Source organism: Ambystoma mexicanum, chromosome 11 (assembly GCF_040938575.1).
Source record: "Ambystoma mexicanum isolate Mex_15411 chromosome 11, UKY_AmexF1_1, whole genome shotgun sequence".
Classification (NCBI taxonomy): domain Eukaryota; kingdom Metazoa; phylum Chordata; class Amphibia; order Caudata; family Ambystomatidae; genus Ambystoma; species Ambystoma mexicanum.
The window spans coordinates 1,081,321,221-1,081,338,451 of record NC_090934.1 but is presented as its reverse complement, the minus strand read 5'-3'; positions in this window follow the sequence as shown (position 1 = coordinate 1,081,338,451).

The window sequence follows — 17,231 nt, the reverse complement described above, 5'->3', positions numbered from 1 at the left end:
TCCTGTCAAACTTAATTAGTAAATCCCTGAAAAGTGGTCTGAGCCTTGCCATGTTTCACAGCTTGGCAAGATAAACTATTTAGAAGGCCTTGGTGGACCTGTCCAGTTTGTCAAAGAGTTTCCTATGGATAGTATGGAGGATCCTATCTTGATAGATAGAATTGGAGCCCTGCTTATGGCTACGGAGAGGGAGCCAGATATGTATGTGTGTCTCCTTGCCCTGTGCAAAAGTGGGGATGACCTAGCGTCCCCTCACCTGACCCCACATCAGCAAGGTGAGCTGGAGGTTTTGCTGAGGCAATCTCCCCCCTTGTTGCAACTGAAGCCCTTTATAAAAGATTGGTGTAAACCAGACTGTATTCTGGGAGTTGGTGAACCCACCAAGTTTGTGTGTTGTGGTGGTTCAGACCAAACACGAAGTTCTGACAGTTGGTGAGGGATCCACCCTGTGTTGGAACAAGGAGTGTTTGAGCACTTTAGTTGTCTAGAGTTCAGTTCTGAGGATCTGGAGAAACATACAGGTAAAGCCCATTTGGGATTCTGTATGGACACTAGAGCTCTGTACTCTGGCCCCAAGACAGATACACACTCTCCACTGAAAGGTAACAACTTGGTGGATCAGCTCTGTACTGAAAAGGTGCAGTTTACTTTTTGATCTCTCTATACGGTATAGAAACATATCCCTTGCAGTCTATGCTAAGGAGGAGACAGCAGTTTCGGCCTTTTCAAATCCTTACTTCAATGTATGGACTTCTGGATTGGTGGCTGCAACTGACACCTGTGAAAATAGATTAGCCCCTGCTCTGAATGGGAATAACGATGTCAGCAATACATGTCTGGATCACATGGCAGATTCAACCCCGACTTGGAAGGAACTGGGAATAACTCAAGAGACTGGTTGTCAAGAACTTCATCAGGCCAACTTGTTCAGGGACAAAACCAAGTGTCAAACTGAACAGGCGCAATTGGCCTTCCATCAGCACATGGTTGGTGTATGTCGGGACAAGAAGCAACCTTGTATCAGTGAATTACTTAATGTACAGAACTGGGCAACCCCCACCACCCACGCCCAAGTGAGGACTTTCCTGGGCCTCACTGGGAAACTCAGGAGTAAAGTGGCAGGCTTTAGCAATATAGCTGCCCCTCTGACTGCACTAACTACTCAAAGGGGACCTAAATAATTCTTATGGAACCCTTAAATGTGAGAAGGACTTCACTGGCCTGAAAGAATCCTTAGGTCAGGCCCTTGGTTTAAGGACGCCTGATTGGAAGAGGCCTTTCATAGTGCAGACGGGTGCCTAAGACACTGGGATAGTTGGGAGACTTTCACAGCTTCCTGGCAAAGGCGAGGAACAACCTACATGTCACATCAGCTACCAGTTTAGGTGTGAACACATGTGGAGAAAAGATATTTTTCCATCATATGGTGTTTTAGGAAGTTGAGATCCCACCTCCATGGGACACACTTCACTGTGTACGCTCACCCTAAGCCTTTGAAATGGTTGGTGGATATTAAGGGAGAGAATCCAAAGTGCCTCGGGTAGTTCATGAGTCTGCAGGCCTTGATCTTCAAAACTGGGCCTAGGCCAAATCACAAATATAGCAATTCTGATGGGCTGTCCAACTGGGATAACTGACTGGAACAGAGTACCCATCCAGGGGTGAATTCGCTTCCCCGGTCCCTAGTCTGGGTGGTTGGGAGGCGAGTGTTTGGAAAGATTTTTCTTAACTGCACCTTTCCTTCCATTTTAATGGACCCCCATACTTTTTGCTTTTATTTTTGATCCCGGCCTGTACTTTTTACAGTGCCGTGCTGTACTTATTACAGTGCAGTGAAGACTTGTTTCCCTTAGTCTTGTTACTTAGTTACTACTTTAAGTAATAACTTGTTATCACTTGTGGTAACTTTTATCATTGCACAATGCATTTTACAATGCAGCACAATGGAGTACACTTTTGTTTTTGCCCTAGATTAACACTCAGATGATTTTTGGTTACTCTAGGTTTGCTAAATGGACAAGCTGGTGGCAGCAGTGACTTTTGACAATTTATTTTTTGGTGCCTTATCTTATTTGGCTACTAACTGTGGCTAGTGAGCACAAGGTCTTTCGCTTGTCCTTGTCTTTTAGCCTTCTTACTGGCCTGTGAGGCCATAGAAATCCTTATATGGACTTCCAGTGCCCAGGAAAGCAGAGGCTTTTGGTGGGCTACTGGAAGGCTATGTATGTTTGCTGGCAGGATGTGGGCTTGCACTGTCTGGTTCCAATCCACAAACTGGTTTCAGTGTGTCTGAGTGTTATGCATGAGTGTTCCCGCCAGTGGTCCTGATTGGACCACTGCTGGGGTGTGTATGGGGCTATTTCTGCTATTGCCTAGCAGGAGTTTCTGCTCTTACCTAGCTTTTGGGATAATAAGAGGGCCCTTGCACCCACTCTGGAGAGATCCTGGAGAAACCTGAAGGAGCCTAGACTCTCCTCCTGTTAGCTACACTAATTATGCAGACGACACCCAGGTCTTCATTACGCTCACTGGCACCTATGAAGAAGATGCTGCAAAGCTTAACGATATCTACTTAGAAATCCAAGCCTGGATGGCTACACACAGTCTTTGCCTAAACGACGATAAGACAGAACTGCTTATCGTAGGCTCCCAGGCTCGCCTCAACAAACTGGACCAAAGATACCAATCCTTTACCATCGATGGCAACATCATTAAAGTATCCAAAGAGGTCAAAACACTAGGTGTATACCTCGACTCTACCTTGTCATTAAAGAAACAAATAAACTCTACCATCTCAGCTACCTCATACACCAATAAACTGATCAATGCCTGTAGGCCTTTTCTCTCCACCTCCAGTTGCCTCACTCTATCTAGAGCGCTAATATTGTCTAAATTAGACTATTGCAACACACACTACCTAGGCACTACCACTAAAAACTTGAACAGGCTCCAGATCCTGAAAAATAATGCACTAAGATGTGCCCTCAACCTCCCGCGCAAGGCGCACATATCCACGGTTAGCAAAGAAGTCCTCTGGCTCCCGATCCATGACAGAATTAAGCTAAGAACCCTGGTCATCACCCACAAGTGTCTGTCTCGTACTGCCCCACTTTACCTTTCAGACAAATTCTCTAGACACTGCCCCACTAGACCCACCAGAACTCCTTACCTGCACCAACTAAAGATCCCAAACTATAACCTAAAAACAGCAGGGGGCTCCAGTTTCCCAGTGCTCGCAGCACAATTTTGGAACACCCTCCCTCCCACAATTAGAGTGGAAACCGCGTTCTGGCCTTTCAGAGCCATGGTAAAATCATGGCTACTAGCCTCAACATCTAGACTCTCCCCGACATGACCGGCTAGCAGCCGCTCTCCACCTGCAATAATATTTACTCTTCTACAGCCTATGCAGGACCAATCTGTAACCGGTCCTCATTCGCCACTGTAACTGCGCTATTCTCTGTACACTATACTCTCGTATATTCTATGCTTGTATGTAACTCTCAGAGCCTTGACTAATGTATGCTCTGTCTGCTGTATTAAGATGTAACTGTGATATTCTCTGTACACTATACCCTCGGTATATTCTATGCTTGTATGTAACTCTCAGAGCCTTGACTAATGTATGCTCTGTCTGCTGTATTAAGATGTTCGATATGTAACTCTGTTGTAACGATATGTAACTCTGCTGTGCACATGATTATGCGCCCAGCTACCTGAGGGTTCGGACGCGCTTTATAAATAAACAAACTAAACTGTGAGACCTGTGAGGAGACCAGAGAGCTGTCTGAAGGAGGCCTGGCAACCAACTTCTGCTGCTGTCCTGGAAGAGCCCTGTCTTGCTGTCGATCTTCAGCAGTCCTGCAAGGGAGCTGTGACCCATGAAGTGGAGGGAACATCCATTCCTGACTTCTGCTTGTTACCCTGCGAAGAAGAGCTTTCGGAAGTGTCCTGGGACTGCCCTGTGGCTGACCAGCTCTGAGTTTTGGCTACCATGCTGCCGCCGTCGCCATTCAGCATTGAGGCCTGGAACTTGGGGGATCCTCGGCTTGTCATACAAGACTTATCTCTGCAGAAATTTCAGAGTCCTAGCATCAAGGAGACCCAAGATAGGAGAGAAAGTCCTATCACGACAAGTGAGTCCCTTTGTGTCGTTGTGCGGCGGTGACCACTGACCGAAACAGCTCACCTGAGTCGAGACCAGTCCTGAGTTGGGTCCTGCATTGTGTTTTGCTGCATTCTACCACCAATAGTCCTTGCACCAGCCAAAGACACCGACCGGAGATCTGCTCGAACCTGCAACCCCTGCAAATCAAGGACTGATGCTTATGGCAGGAAAAGCGAACTTGGATACTCTTCCATTGATCTGCCAAGTCCTGTGAAGCATCAGAGTATGCGGGTGAGTTACACTGGTTCTTACCTGCCCCTAAACTCCCTTTAAAAGTGTTACTAACTTTACTAAAACATTTACAATACTTTGGCTTTGCCACTACTTGCTCGTGCAAGCCTTCTAAAAGTTGGGGATAACTTTGGTAGTTAGAATAACTTGTCCTCTAACCCGTGGAATCATTCACTGGACCCCAGAGACCCTACCTTAATTTTTTCCAGCATTATAAACTGTGTCTGAACTTTTCCTGAACTTTTGGGCATAAGGCCCAGACAACTTAGGGAAGGACTTTTGAAGTTAGGGCTATTGCTCTGTGGACCTGTAGTGCATAATGTAATCTGTACTGTCTTTTACAGGGGTTTGATCTGTATTATGCCCCTCTCTAGCAACTGTGTATATGAATTCTATTATTAGTGTTGTGTGATACTTCCACCTGTTAGTAGACATTTTTCAATGTGTTGTTTGGCCATAAATAAATAACTATTTGTATGCAGACTGTCTAAGAGTAATTTGTGACTCCCATTGTGTGGACCCTTTACAAGTTCACCATCTCTTGAGAATTAACCTAGACCTCTCATCACTGCTATCTTGAACTGGTTTGGCTACAGCTCCCAGAGTTGTCCCTGTCACAATATAGGTTGGCCTTGTATACATCTGTCCCCCAGGCCAGAGTATAGAAAATCAGTCCTAACAGGCATCTGCCTTGCACATGGGTCGACTGCCCCCCAGTCCAGTGGAGGCCATGGGGCAACCCTGTGGGGTCCCTGTCCCTCCCCAGAGGGCAAAGCTGTAACATGGCACAGCCAGAGCTCCAGGACAAATGGGATGCTGCCCTGGCCTTGGGCGCCTAGCAGGTGCCTGCCTCACATGTGGGTTGACTGTTGCCAAGCCCGGGCGTGGTCCCAGGGAGCCCCAGCCGGGTCCCCACTGCTCCCTGGAGGGAGAAGCTGTAACGCAGTGCAGCAGACCTCTAGTACAGCCTGGGGTTCTACCCTTTGCCTTAGGCATCTGCCTCACACATGGGTTGACTGCCCCCTCCCGAACAAGGCACAGCCATGGGGCGTCCCAGCAGGGTCCCTGTCCCTCCCCGGAGGGAAAAGCTATAATGTGGCACAGCCAAAGCTCCAGGACGGGCGGGGTTGCTGCCCCGGCTTTGGGCACCTGTTTCCCATGTGCATCGTCTTTTCCCAAGCCCAGCATTAGTCCCAGAGAGCCCTAGCAGGGTCCCCATCCCTGCCTGGAAGGAAAAGCTGTAATGGAGCCCAACCATAGCTCTAGGATGGCCGGGGTTGCTGCCACCAGCCTTGGGCGTCTGCCTCGCATGTGATTGAATTATGGACAAAAAGAGGGTGTACACAGTCATCCACTGATGACCTCTGGCAACAAAATTGTACAGGAAAGGTAGTAATGCCTGAGGAATTATTAGAGATAGCATTCCAGCAGTTACACTTTCCCGCACACGCTGCAAAGCAACACATAGCAGCAGATATACAGGAACATTGGTTTGTGCTGGGGTTAGAGGATCACGTGGCAAAGCTAACGATAGAATGTGCAACTTGTCAGACATACAATTCAGGAATGACTCTGAGAAAATTGAGAGGAACATTGTACTGCCCCATCGGACCATTCCGTGAACTGCATATTGATTATGCAAACATGGGAGAAAGGTGTAATGGAGCACGACATCTGATTGTGGTGTCTGCCCCTTCTCGCGTTGGGTGGAAGCAGGACCCTGCGCCCACCCAGATGCGAAATGCACTGCAACATTTCTAGTAAGGGAAGTGTTTCCCCTGTGGGGGATTTGTGACGTCATATGCTCCAATAATGGGACGCATTTCGTCAATGACTTGTTCAAAGGAGTGGCTGCGCTGCTGGCGATCACTCACAAACTGTGTTCAATTTATCACCTGCAAGATAACAGGGTTGTGGAAAAAAATCGATGGCCTCCTTTAGAGTAGATTGTCAAAATTATGTCACACCCTAAAGAGAAAATTGGGTGTACTGCTTGCCCTTGGGTCTATTTGAGTTGAGAAACCAGCCTAGCAAAAACCACCACTTGTTACCCCACAAAATAGTGACAGGGAGGCGCATGCATACCCCAATATCACCCTTAAGGAGAGTACCAGACGCACACAGAACAGCTACAATACTGGGTGAGGAATTTCATGATTACCTGAGGAAATTGACTAGAGCAGCAAGAATAATAGCAAAGCAAATAGCTCTGCCCTTCACACAAGAAAATGAAAGTGACACAGTAACACCGGCAGGAGACAGCCCAAATGTACAACTAATGCCAGGGGAGACGGTATATGTGCGCAGTTTCGTACGACGATGGAATGCTCCATGATTTCATGGCCCATATGAGGTAATATATTGTATGCCTACTGCGGTAAAAGTGAAAGGGCTGAAGTACTGGATCCATTTATCGGACATACAAAAGGCACATGATAGTGTTGTAATCGAAGGGGAACAGAATGCTGAGGAGAGAACAACACAAACCTAGCATTAGTGTTCATACCAAAATGAATGATGCAGCGCTAGATGAAACACAGAAATATTAGCAGGTGTGAAGAAAAGTGAAACATGATAAAAGAAAAATGCATGTCAACAGAGAAATAAATGTATATAAAAATATTTATCCCCGCAAGTTGCGGAGTGCCTATGTTTATAATTAAAATCTCTCTCTCTCTCTCTCTCTCTCTCTCTCTCTCTCTCTCTCCTTTCTGGGTTTCTCTCTCTCTCTCTCTCTCGCTCTCTCCTTTCTGGGTTTCTCTCTTTCTTTCTCTCTCTCTCTCTCTCTCTCTCCTTTCTGGGTTTCTCTCTCTCTCATGACTTTCCACCCTAAGTACATATGTTGACTATGTTATACGTTCTATGAAAAGTAAATGTAATATGGAGTAAAATGTACAGTGAAAGGAAATTAGTGTATGCATAACCCAATTGTGTCTCACTCTGTAGGTTCAGCAATGGCAGAAACGAGGACCCTCAAGGCCAGTGACTCTACACTAGATAGTAATAGGAGAAATGTTAGCAGTACTAGAATGTATTCATTCGAGTGTGGACTTTGGTTTTCTGCAATATTATTTTTTACATTATTGTTTGGTCTAACATTGTATTGGGCAATTTCTTTTAAATCTATTGATATAGAAGAGGGAGGAGGAGGATTAAAAATGATACAAGAAGGATCCCACCTAGTGTGGGATGGTTTTAAGTTAATATGGGCTCACAATGTCCCCCACCAATCTTACAACTTTACATAAAAATAAAATGGTTAGAGCCCCATTGGTTGACTATTCGACAACTGACCATACAGAGCATCAATTTAATGTGTATTATATGAATGATCCCAACCATTACGCATTTACATTACCACTTGTTGATCTCTATACAGCCACACAATCTACCTCAAGTGGTGATTATGTAAATGATTAAAAACAGGCTCCGCCCCCACATCGACAAAATGACTGGACAGCAAAGATAATGGCTGGAATATTCCCTATCCAATACCAAACATTATTAGAAATCCAATTCGGTCCGGGGGGCAGCAGCAGGCAGAAAAGGGTGGTGGGACGGAAAAGGTATGATGAATATCATAGTTTGGGGTTAGATGCAGTGGAAGACCCACGCCACCCAGACCAGTCCAACAAATGGTATGCAGATATGAGCACAATGGCAAAGCAAGTCACTAACCAAAAGCTGCTATGTGTGCTCCTTGATTCTCCATGCCTCGGGGACCCTTAAAGTATTCTTATCACAGTAGGCGCCTATTGCGGAGGCTCAGTGTCTAATTCACCTTGCACTGTGTAGAATTAAAAGCACCTATCAAGCGCACACCATTTCACTACAAATGCTGCAGAATGAAAAAACATGTTACAACAAGCCACAAGGAGTGATCTGCATCAAAGAGCCATTTTTTGTTATTCAAGGGACAATGTTTTCCAACAACAGGTGGCAGGAGGAGCAAGTGACGTGCATGCTTTGCAAGGACTATCGGACGAAAAACTCCAATGGGTCAAAAGCACATGCACTCCAATCTGGTCTCAGCACATCGCCAAACAAACGTGGGTAACGGCTCTCGAGAAACCAATCAAAGTACAACGTGAAATATATGAACTGTGCTTCCACAGAGAAGGAAAAGTGCCTCAATGCGCAAACAAGAACTGTAGCAAAATACCCATCATACCAGACATGAAGAAAGGAACAGCAGCTTTAATGGACACTTACATGGTATGCGGCAAACGGCAGAAAGTGCAAATATGCCTGTCATGGAGGGGCACCTGCACTCTGGCAATGCTGCACTCAGCCCTGATGGTGATACCAGAAAGCCACATCCGAGGGGAGAGGGTGCCAGCAAAGGTGTCCCAGGCACCCCCGTCAACGATCGAAGAATCCCCTGCATATGTTGTTTTATCGGAAGAGCAGCTGCAGAGCACAGTATCGCGAAAACGGAGATCATCGAACTATATCTTTGCAGAATCATCTGCACTCTTGGCGCAAATACCTGACAAATTCAAATTATTTACCTCAGCAGAAACTTTCTTCGCATCCCTCGTTCCAAGTATCCAAGCACGAGCGAATGCGAAATGGATACAAATCATCCGCTGGTAACTCATCCAGCTTGCCAACAACACAGAAGAGGGATTCAGTGTCATCAAGGTGTAATTGAGAGCACTGCAGCTGATGACCATGTAGAAGTGATACGTCTTGGACCTTCTAACTGCAATGGACGGCGGTGTTTGCCGAAAAATCGGGAGTGCATGTTGCACTTTCGCACCTTCTGCTGATGCGGACAATGGAGCTTTATCACATGTGATAGCAGCAGTGCACAATCTCGGAGAAAGAATGAAGGAAGAAGGTGCAGTCCAGCACGTGGTTTGTCAACCTTTTCGAGTGGGTCCCGTTGTGGCTTGGGATGGCCGTGAAGCTGCTGATACCCAATATCGTCTTTTTCTTACTCATTTTTTGTGTGTGCCAACTGGGATTTAGGTGCTTTGCAAAATCCATTCCTAACAGTGCAATTATGATGGTGACAATGGGCAACGTAGCAGGGGTAGTACAGGTAACAAAAGAATCCCAGGTTCAATCAGGAGAAGATCCAGAACCAAAATATAGGATGACTGCCATATACAAAACACCAGATACATTGTCAATCCACTATATCACACCACAATTAAAGAGCCCTATGAACTAGAATGGTATGATAAAGTATGGGTATATCTGGACAGGGACGGGGCTGTATACACATAACCTGTACCCCAGATGAATATTCACTGGTGGGTGAGAGCCTTAGGTCAGTATGTCGGGCCTGGATGCCGAGAAACGGAACTCCGGCTTGGGATGAAGCAGTGGCCGAGGAGAATGTACGGAAACGTTTGGCAGATTTACATTATTCATTACTTAAGTAATGAAAGGGGGGAATGTAAGGGAGGAAGGGTCTCCTAGGCCCCCCTTCATTCCTAATGTTGCACATGATATACTCATTCCATGGTTGACAGCGCACCTCTGGCCAAGGTGTGAGGTAGCCATTGAATGACACATAACTGTGCATGGCCTATGAACCACAAGACTCCATTTGGTGTTAACTACCGACTCCATTTTTTACTAGGCGGCATGTAAATGCTGAATGCCAGCCTGCACCTCTCCTCTTCATTCTCCGCGTACAGCCAGCATGCCAAACCCCCACCTCCTCCCCTCTGCCGTCTCCACGGCTGTTCTGTTCTCACAGAAGCTTGGGCGCAAAGTGTAGCAAGCTAAACACTGTATCTCTCCTCTTCCTTTGACATCATTGCCCTGTGTGTGACTGGGCCGGAGCCTGGTCCTGGAAAAAACCATCCGTCACCACAAACCTGCCTCTGAACTAGCAGACTCCTTCTAAAAGAAATATAGACCACAAGTCCCCTAACCCCACACTTCTTTTATTTAACAGTTGCAAGCCCCTTACCCATGTGCCACTCTAGTTCACCCCCATAATACTAATCCCATGCAACAACATATTCTTGTGGTACTAACAAAGAGTAAAACACCCTCGTTAGATCCAAAGAGATACTTCATTAATGTGCTTTTGAAATACTGTGTTAGATAAGACACCTGGACCCATGTACCCTCACTCTTGGTGGCTCAGGTCAAATGTTTAGATGATAGATATATTGTGTGTTGGGATTTATGTATAATATTAAAATGTGTGTGGCCAAAAAGGGCAAAGAGTTAGACAGAAATAAATACAGCAACACAGACGTTGCTTGACCCCGCACTCCTGCCAGATGAGCCCAGCTGACCCATGTGCTTCAAGAAGTTACAAGTTCAACACTGACCAATCCTCGGGCGACACCCCTACATAAAATGTAACGTCCAGTCCCTTTTGCCCAATGAGCACTACTTACTGTATCCCCTATAGCACACGTCCTAGATGACACTTTTCTGTAATATAATGTGTATTTTCTGTTGTTTGGGCAGAGTGCCTTCGGAGTAGCAGAGTCCTCTGCGTGCCCCATTTTTATTTTATATAAAGACTTGTCTTTTATCTCACTCGAAATTGGTCCTGGTCTCATTCCCTACTGGGGTGTGTCCATTAGTGTCTCTTATTTGGTTATTCTATTGTAAATGTGGAGAATTCCAGCTTTCATGGACCAGCTCCATATGCAGCTTGGCGGAAGCATAAGCAATTTCTTCATAAATGATGCTTAACTTAACAGAGTGTTAGGCAGAATCACATGCAGTACCCTTGGGAACACTGCATGCAATTAAGACTACAAGTGTAAGCACAATTTCACCTTTGGTACAAGTCTGTACTACACAGTAAAGTGGTAGCGATGGCTGAGCAGCCATACTTATCTCAAGAGTTTAAGTGAGCAGTAGAACAAGTTACACAAAGGGCCAACCAATACAGTGATTCAAACAAACACTTACTCAAGGTTTCTTGGTAAAAGAATATACATTTATTTACTCGGTCAGTTTGAAAACATTACACTAGCAAGAGCAGCTCAATATCACACACTAATAAACCACAAATACAAAACCGGTAAGTAAATTAACAAGTTTAGCTCGCCTGAAGTGGGAGCAAAATGGCACTTCATATACTTTTAAAAGGAATAAAAAGACAAGGTTATAAGAATAGATAGGACAAATGCATTCATAGGCAGAGCAAAGGATTTCAGTAACTACAACCAGCAATTCATCTCATAGGCCTGTGCCAAAGTCAATGGATCAGAGTCTTAGTATTGGATAGCACAGTTCTGGTAGTAACGGTAAAGTCTTTGCCGCAGAGTTTAGAAGATTTTGGCTATGCGAAAAGTTTGACGAATGTTTAGGGAAGGACAAGCCTTCGAAGCTGAGGAAAGTTTCATGCACTTTCTCGATGGCCGAAAAAATTTCCAGACCGCGTTTGCACAGTACCTTGTTAATGAAGAAGAGCTGTAGATGAGGCAGTTGTTCCTGGCAGTTCGAGCAGATCTCGCTGTTCCTGAGCTTCAGTCATGGGGACAAGAAGGAGGACGTCGGGAGGTTCCTGCACTGCCCAGGGATGAGGCCAAAAGCTTTAGCAAGACGTCGGTTTAAGGTGTAAGTGCCTTAAAGTCAACACGATGGTTTCCTTCCCTCTGGCTATCCGGTTTTCAACAGCACTCTGATGAAAATTCGACCAGATGGGGATGGTGTCCAGGCGTCTTACGAGTTGGTTTTTCCCCACCAAACTCAAGGGAAGAGGTTAACCTTGAAGGGCTTCTCTGTCGATTGGAGTTTCAGGCAATTCGAACCTGCAGCAGGGCTACACCGGTCATCCAGGAGTTTGAGCAGTCCTCTTCCTTCAGCTCGTCTTTGTTTCTTTCGTTCCAGTGGTCCACTCTGCTTTCCAAGTTCCAGAGACCTGCTTTTAAACAGTTTTCCCCCATTCATTCCACCCTGGCTGTCACTCACACAGCAGGGTGGCTATCATTGCCGGACAGCCAGCCGGCCAATCACGCCAGAGTGCATTCAGGTCTCCTAGGAGACTAAGCACAGGGAGTTTCGGGCACCTCCCTCACATCCTGTCCACCCCAGACACTCAGGCGCCAGAGGAGGGCTTCAGCACTGAAGCCCGCCAAAGGCCAACAAACAAAGGGACCAAACCTGGTTTGTAGTGCAGAGACAAACACAAGGGGCCTCATTACAACCTTGGTGCTAAGTGCGCCAACTTTACCACCTTGGTGTAAACTCCGTTTACACCATGGTGGATGGCGGATTTACCGCCCCATTCCAAGGTGAGTGGGGCGGTAAATCCCCATTTCCCATTTTCCCTTCCCCATTCCCATTTTTACCCCATAGGGCATAATGGGAGTGGGGAAGGCGCTAATTACGCCGCCGTAAATTACGGCGGCGTAATTAGCACCAAGGCAGGTTAGCGCCATGATTTTTAACGCCTGCTAAAAGCAGGCGTTAAAATCAGAATCAGGCGTTAAGGGTTAACGGTGGCGTTAACCCTTAACGCCTGAGTTGTAATGAGGCCCAAGGACTTTTCCTAAAATAAATGGCAAAAAAAGATGACCAGAGTCTGTTTTTACAGATCGGTCTGGGGCGCCATATTGAAAAAAAATGGCTGACCCGATTTTTAGCTACCGTTGTTAGCAGTCAGGAAAAATCAAAGTAGTTGATCTAAACCACTGCCACCAGCCATTTAAAGTAGGAAAAGTTAACATTTGACTGTTACATAAGTGTTTTGAATCAGGGGAAGCTAGGCAACCCCTTCAGGCTGGGTCAGTAAATTTAAAAAGACTAGTAAAGCCAATTTAACTTTACATGCTCTGGGAGATGGTAGTCAGTCCCAGAGAAGGTATTTAAACCTTGGAAAGTCTGAATGACATCCCTGTGCCACTGCACTGAAGGTGCTGTGTGACACACAGAAAAAGATGATGCCTGTGGAGGTGTTTTAAAACTCCATAACCAAAGAACACAAAAGTAAAACACACATCAAAATACATGGAAGAGTGGGAGAAAAAGGCTCTCACTCTTCCCAGGTAGAAAAATCAAATCCTAGAAATCCAGCAAAGTTGCTGGGGGTCTCAAAAGGTAAGGGAAATTAGCACATTTTGACAATTCTCCCTAACACAGAGCATACATTTCCCCAGATTCCGCACCATATAGGGCAGCAGCGCTAGCTTCAGCCCTATATAAAATGAGTACCAGTGAAACTGCCCCCCTCCAACAGCTGTTAAACAAATTCAAAGGTACCTCACCGTATTTGCTAAGATTAATACAAGCCTTATCAATTTGAGCTGACCAATGGCCATTCTCCAAAAATCTCACACGCACTTGCTCCAGTACACAGTTATTTACACTAATGGCAAGTTTTTTTGCGGTTTTACAAATCTAGGTGTAAACACTAGACCCTTGGTCTTCCCTGTGTTAACTTCAAAATTGAGTTCCTTACATTTATCTAAAAAAGTATAGAAAGTTACATGGGTGATGTAGCCAGTAACACGGCTTTGCCTGCAAAAAAAAAACACCGGGACTGACTCTGCCCCCAATTTTGGCTGATCCAAACAGTTAGCACATGTGCTCTAATGACCACATCAATATATATATGTAAAAAAGGAGGGGGGCAAGGACACAGCCCAGATCCCAAGACACAGATGCTACATTCTGGGTATACAATTGCTGTATAATGGCAAGATCATCTTTCGGGGCCGCCTTTTTGACAAGACCAGCGACAGCATATTACGGGGGACCGGGTCGAAGGCCATTTTAAGATCAATGAAGACAGTATATAATCGAATCCGCCTCAATGTTACATATTTTCGGACTGTGAGACACAGCCTGAAGCTCTGATCGATAGCACTTCGTTTTTGGAACCCGGCCTGCAGGGCATCAATAATATCATGAGTATCTGCCCGGGCCTGTGAGTGTTTAAGTATCGCCCTTGCAAATGTCTTGACTGCACTATCCAGTAGTGATATCGGCCTATAGTTCCCTGGATTTTCCCGACAACTTTTTTATAAATGATAACGATGGTGGCATTTCGCCAAGATGGAAGAACGGGTTTCAAGCAAGAAAGCGCGTTAAACAACCACCAAAGAATTGGGACCCAGACGATTATTTACTCTTTGAACAAGTTCATCAGAATGTCATCTGGTTCAGATGCCTCCCCCCCCCCATGTTGTAACTGAATTGCTTCCTGCACATCCCTTAAACGAAGTTCAAAGCAAGACTCACCAGTGTTCTCCACAGTCCCCAGCTCGACTAACCAAAGTGGGAGAAGGTCCCTCAGACATAAGGTCACTCGAGCCATCCGCATAAAGCTGCATAAAATGTGCCCTTCAGGCAGTTGGAGCAATACTGCAAGTAACACAGTTCCCTTCTTTCACCCCCTTGTTGCTAATCAATTTCCAAAAGCTCTGCATGTCCCCCTGATCTATGGCCTGTTGCAGAATAGGCCATCTTGACCTTACAAAAGGCCTCCTTTTATATTTTAATATTGATTTAACAACGCCCCTTTTTATACGCAAATTGACCCTGTTCTCCTTGGAGTTAGATTTCAAACGTATCATAAGTTTGGACTTAGCCAGCCTACATTCCCTGTCAAACCATTCTTCTTCTTTCATGGCTTGATTTTTTTTTATCCTTGACCTAGAGTGTATTAGCAGTGGTTGGAGACTAGCCACCACTTTTTTTTTTATTCGCCTAGAATGTCATAGTCTACTAGAAATAGTTTCCAAAGTCCGTAGAAGAGACTGGCAAAGTGTTGGCTTATATGTAGAAGTATTGGGCTTGGCCCATTTGATGGCATGTCTTGCGTTGCCAGTAACATCAATAGCCGTTGCTTTAACATTACTACTTATTGCAGGTCAAATTCAGCAGGCACATTGAAAGTTACCCTGGTGGGTGTTATGTTGAGGGCGGCCACCCGTGCCTCGGGTGGCCCACACACACTCACAGCAGGCTTGCACACGAATACATCAACGGAGACACGGGACACGCTGGTGATAGTTACGCGTCCCGGCGGCAACTGCCCTGGTACGCAGTTTATTTAACCTGCGCATGCGCGGGGCCCGAAACGAGGCTCGCGCATGCGCGCACAAACTAACTGGGAAGTCACAGTGGGTTAATGGTTGCTTTCAAAACGTTCAAGAACTTCGAAGCTGCTGAACAGTTCCCACTCTGTGGCAGGGAATAGGACATAATCTATCCTAGATTAACGATTATTTCCAAAGTATGTATTTTTGACTGGTTGGTCGCCGGGTAGCCGACCATTACACACCCTTAGTTCAAGCACGTTTAATGTTCTAGCAACATCTATAGCTTTGAAATGCAGCCTCTTAGGTGGGTGGGATGTTGCAAACCTCATCCTGTTTGTCCCAAAGCCCCTTTATTTATAATAAATTCTTTATTTATAATTGGTTATTTATGACGCGCTTCATACCCAGAGGTTTCTAAGCGCTGACCCGGGGATCGGACCTGTGTTGCTCCGCATCGTCTTGCTTCCAAGGGGAGCGCGTTGCTCCTGAACTATCCTCCCGAGACGATCAATATCTTGCAGGAGTTCATATTGCAACTTGAGATCCCCAGCAAGCAAAATATGTGTTTTCTCGCTATAGGACAATTTTACCCAAAAAAATTGGTCGCAATGACCAAAATTCTAAAAATGCTAGCACCAAAAGTTCGAACACCAAAAGTTTGAGCACCAAAAGTTCAAACCTTTGGTGGTAGCATTGTAAAAAAAGAAAATGGGGGCTGCGGGGATGTCCCCCGCATTGTCCCGCTCACTATACTTCATGGTATAGTGAGCAAGGGTTGCGGGGGACAACCCTGCAGCCTTCCATTTAAAAAATAAAAAAACAGGGGCTGCAGGGGTGTCCCCCGCATCGGCCCGCTCACTAAACGTCATGGTATAGTGAGCGGGGGTTGCAAGGGACACCCCCGAAGCCTTCCGTTTAAAAAATCAAAAAAAAAGAAAATGACCCTGTGGCGCCGGTTCCCGCTCACGGAAGTGAAAGGGAACTGGCGCTGCAGGAACCCATCGTGTAGATGAAGGTAAGTGGGGTTTGTTTATGTTGGGGGTGGGGGTATGCTGAGGGTGTGGGTGGGGGTGGGGGGGGTGTTATGAGTGTGTTGTGTGTGTGGGTGTGAGTATGTATGTGTGTTTGCATGAGAAAGGTGCAAACTTTTGGTAGTGCGCACCTTTCTCAGGCGAACGTTCCGGCTGCGGTAAATTCAGCTCCCATTTGAGTTGTTTATCGGATCTCAAAGGTTCTCTACTGTATTATTTATTTATTCTTACATTTATAATGCGCACAAAACGTTCGGGCATCACAGCGCTGTTACATCCAATTACACTCAAAGTGGTGGAAAGTCAGGTACTTATGGCTAGGGTGGTAGCCAGTAAAAGTCCAGGTGCTAAGCGAACAGCCAGGTTTTCTGAGCCTTTCTGAAGGTCCTATAGGAGAGTTCTTCTCTGAGGTAAAACGTGAGGGTGCCCCAGTGGTTAGCTGCCACAAGTGGGAAACGTGCACCTCCACTCTTCACCCTTTTATATTTGGGTGGGATTAGTCTGTGGGTGTAAGCCTTTCTGACGGGTCTGGTGGATTGGGCTTTTCGGAATCTTTGTGCAAATTAAGGTGGGGCAGAGTTGGATATGCATTTGTGGGTGATAGCATTTTAAATATAATTCTTTCCTTGGCTGGCAGCCAGTGGATGTTCCTTCCTTCTAGCCTCGATTATGTGCTCTCTTTTGGGGATGTTAAGACTTGCACGTTTAGCATTGTTTTGTATCACTTGAAGCTTGTGGATGTTGTGTGCTGAGGTCCCTGCGAAGAGGGTAATGCAGTAACCCAATCTAGCCCCGCTAATGGCTCTGGCAATTGTGAGGCAGCTATTT